The 4,479-nt window shown below is 38.5% G+C and overlaps 1 pseudogene; it reads left to right on the top strand.

Moving 5' to 3' along the window:
• Positions 1–273: 273 nt before the first annotated feature.
• LOC102483709 (cyclin-H-like) lies at positions 274–1,634 on the top strand (annotated as a pseudogene).
• Positions 1,635–4,479: the final 2,845 nt, after the last annotated feature.

Below are 4,479 nucleotides of genomic sequence, written 5' to 3'. Positions count from 1 at the left end.
GCTTAGACACTGTACGGAATTCAACATCTTTTCTCATCCTATTTGCAGAGTGTTGTTTGTTCATGAGGTTCAAGAAAGACTGGATGCTTGCAAACAAGAATTCAACATCTTTTCTCATCCTATCTGCAGAGTGTTGTTTCTTCACGAGGTTCAAGAAAGACTGGATGCTTGCAAACAGCAGGATAGCCAAAGAAATGACAGGTGACAGTAACATGTAATGCCTGCTGGCTTTGCGGTATTTTTCTGCAGGCTCTCTAGGTCTCGGACTCCACAATGTACCACAACAGCACCCAGAGTGGCACTGGACTTTCGCCAGTGAGGAGCAGCTGGCAAGACTGATGGCCAACGCCAACCGCAAATTCAAATGCAAAGGGGTAGTGAACTGGCAGGTTCTTCCAAGTGATCCAGTCTTTCTTGAACCTCACGAAGAAATGCGACTGCAAATACGATGAGAAAAGGTTACTGGGGTTCTGTTCGTTGTTTAAGCCGGCAATGCCCAGGGTACAGCTTGAATGTATTTCAAACGCTTTTATCTCGACAACTCAGCAACAGAATATCAGATAATAATGTTCACTTGTGCATTTTTGGCCTGCACAATAAATGAATTCAATGTCTCCAGTCTTCAGTTTGTTGGAAACCTTTGGGAGAGCCCTCTGGGCCAGGAAAAGGCCCTTGAACAGGTTTTGGAATGTGAACTACTACTTATACAGCAATTTAGTTTCCATCTCATTGTCCACAATCCCTATAGATCATTTGAGGGCTTCCTCATTGCTTTCAAGTCCAAAGCCACTGAGATAAAGGATAATGTCAGAGAAGACAGATTGTTAAATGAAACATTCAGAATTTAATAACTATAATTTTGCTACATTTTCTTTTTTTTTTTTTTTTTTTGCTATAGGGTGCATGTGCTTGCCAGGAAGACAGAGAGAGACAGACAGACAGAAAGCAAGAAATCACCCCAGGGAGGGCCATGCTGCAATCCCTTCTCCATTCTCTTCTTGGGATCTTGGGCATGCAGGCACACGTGCCCGGCATGAGTTTAAGCCACTGGGTCCGGGACTCGAACCACGGTCGACTACATGGGAGTCCAGTGACATAGCCATTACGCTAACTGCTGGTCCCCAATTTTGCTACATTCTAATGACTTGCTATCTATCCCATGTTGGAGAATCCAGAGATTTTGAGAGAAACAGCTGATGACTTTCTCCATTAACGGATGCTTACCTTTTATACACAGCTCTCCAAATTGCCCTGACTACTGCTTTATCTGGGTCTCCAGGGCTGGAATTACTATGAAAAGTTACTTATCAGGGAGTCCTATGCACAGAGAGAACAGAACTTGCTTGTCACAGTTACTGGATACAATGAAAAGCACGAGAAACTTAGTAAAAATAAAAAAATTATAAACCACCCAGATCTGAAGAAGTTACTGTACTGAAACAGAACTGGAGCGGTGTCATTCGGCTGGGCTTGGACTTAACATAGTTATGTAAAAGAGGAAAGACTGTGAAGATGATATGATTATGTCTGAAGGCTATGGCGATGGCTATGTCTCAAAGAAACCCAAATGTGAAGAGGAAGAACGGACTGATGACGACGTGGTAGATTCTCTCTGTTTGATCTGTCCATGCTAACTAACCAACAGAATAGGAACCATGTCTGGCACTTAACTTTATTTAAAAAAGTATAATATGAAAACATCAAAATTTACATTAAAATTTTCTACTTGTTATTTAAAGTTTTTTTCCTTTCATGATAGTGTTATATAAAATAAAACTTCTTCAAAGGAACCCCCCAAAAAAGACTAGATCCAGTCTTGCATGGACCCACATGGGTTTGCTGAATCTCTGACCTTTGCCTAAATAGCAGCATTAGTGTTTGTCACTCTTCCCTGAACTCACCTATCTTCAGTCACACTGGCCTCCTTACTATTTCTAGAACTCTCTAAGCTCTTTCCAGTCTTCTGGTCTTTGCATTTGCTGTTTATTCCTTACATTGCTGATTCCTTCCATCTGTCTTCCTTCCATGACCATTTTTTCTAAAGTCTCTGTCCCCACTCCATTGTCCTATTTACAGTAGTACCACAAACCGTAATTATATTTATTTGCTTATTTGTTTATTATCTTTTTCTCTATTAGGACATAAAGTCCAGGAAAGCAAGGGCCTTTTCTATCTCACTCATTTCTATATTCCCAGCACCTGGTCTGTAGTAAGAGCAAACACATATGAGTTTACATTCCTGACCCTGTTCAGTGTTTTACACGTATCAACTCATTAACCCTCGCAGCAACTCAGTGATAAAGGATTATTGTTCTTTTCCATTTTACAGATAGGGAAACTGTAATCCCACGAGGATAAGGATAACTTGTCCAAGATTACACGGCAAGTAAGTAGTAGAGGCAGCATTTGAATTTCTACTTGCCCAGGGTCTGGAGAACAAGCAATGGATTAATTACTTAGTTTCTCACTACTATCTTTTCCCCTACGAGAAATTATAATATGTAAGAATTTGCCTCTGTATGTAAAAATATGCAATCTTGAGTCATTTCTTTTGGGAATAATGAGAAAAAGACACAATTTAGGGAGGGGAACAGGAACAAAAACAGAAGATAAAACATGGCAGAACAAGATTTGAACTTTTTGTGGTACAGTTTTGGGAGGGGCAGAGGAAACTAAGAGGAACTATAACTGGGACTTGTTTTCTGGTCTAGTAGGAGGCAGGGAACTGGGCTGGTATAAAAGGAGTTGAGGGCACTTGACGCGAAATTATGAACTTACTGTGGGCTTAAACAAGACCTGTAACCCTGCATTTGGTGCAAACATTGAGAAATGTCTGTTTAACTAAGCAAGACAGACTCACGAAAGTGTGCCCAAGGCCTTTCTACATTGAATATTCAAGCGACTCTGTCTTTGTGGACCTGTGGCACCAATGACAACTCTGTGTTGCAAAATCAGAAGGCCGAATTTGGATAGAGGAACCGACAGGGACAAATCTTAGTTGGCAGATTGTCTGCTGCAGTCAAGCAGGACAATACTTGAAGGGGCAGGCAGATGGCATAGTGATTAAGACAGCTGGACTCCCACATGACTGATGGTGGTTTGAGTCCCGGACCTGGTAGCTTGCTTTCTCACTTTCCTTCTCTCTGTCTCTCTGGTCAACTAAAAAAAAAAAAAAGATCATGAATAAAATTAAATAAAATAATTATTTAAAAAATACTTGAAGCCTCACATCAAAACCAAAAAATTTTAAGCAAGCAAGGGATGATAAATTGAAATTATTTGGACATTCCACTATCATTCATATAGTTGATTGTTAACATTGACTGCATTCATTGATTTATCATTATGAATTAAAAATATCATGGGTGTCTTTGGTTCATTCCTGGTGGCTTTAGCTTCTCTGAGCTTATTTTCCCTGACTCCAGTCTTATTTTGTTTTTCTCCTTCATTTTTTATAATGCAGAGAACAATCCTTGTAAAACGTAAATCTGATCATGTAAATCCCCTGTTTATTACCTCCCAATGGCTATCTATTGTTCTTAGACTACACAAACTCCTTAACCTGGCTTATGGAAATCTCCACCAGGTTCATTTTCCACATTTTGCTTCGTCCTGTTGCTTCTCCATAATAGTAAGTGGTAGACTTGGGATTTGAACTCAGCCTAATTTTAGAGTCAAACATCTTTTTTTAAAATAATTAATTAATTAATTTTTTAGTTGCTTCTCCATAATAGTAAGTGGTAGACTTGGGATTTGAACTCAGCCTACTTCTAGAGTCAAACATCTTTTTTTAAAATAATTAATTAATTAATTTTTTATTTAAATTTATTTATTTACATTCATTCACTGTACATCATCATGACAACATACAAAATGAGATTTTCCATTCAGAGTACACTGTATATTGGCTCAATCAAGCACATCAGCATACATGTTATCGTCAACAAATAATTTTCCATTTCTTGTTTTCTATATGCTTTGCTTTTTTTCCCTCATCCTTGATTCCCTATTGCTTACCCTCTGCCATCTCCCACTCTCCTCCCACACTGTCTCTGGTATCTATGTTTGCTTTCTATACTGTTTTCCCCCACATTTTATTGAGTCACTAAAGATCTTAATTAATCTAAATGTTTTTGTAGCAAGCACAGCTGATATATACATTTCTATGAACACAAGTCCAACTTTAGGTATAAGCCTCAATGAGTAGAATGAACATCCATCCTATAAAGTAGTACCTAGCTGGGGCTATATATCATACTGCAGTCATCGAATAGGTATATATTTTTTTTCTGAAACCTTTTTTTCAACTTAATTTACATTCTTTCCTTAAGCATCGTCACAGCATACAAAATGTGATTTCCCATCCAGAATATACTGCATAGTGGCTTAATCATGCATATTATTATCAAAAATTTTCCATTTCTAGTTTCTAGAATTTTTTTTACCCCCTATTTCTGACCCTCTGTCCTTTCCTACCCT

This window comes from Tupaia chinensis, unplaced genomic scaffold (assembly GCF_000334495.1).
Source record: "Tupaia chinensis unplaced genomic scaffold, TupChi_1.0 Scaffold000539_1, whole genome shotgun sequence".
Taxonomy (NCBI): Eukaryota; Metazoa; Chordata; class Mammalia; order Scandentia; family Tupaiidae; genus Tupaia; species Tupaia belangeri.
The sequence above is the reverse complement of the archived record's forward strand: the minus strand, read 5'-3'. Positions and strand labels throughout refer to the sequence as shown.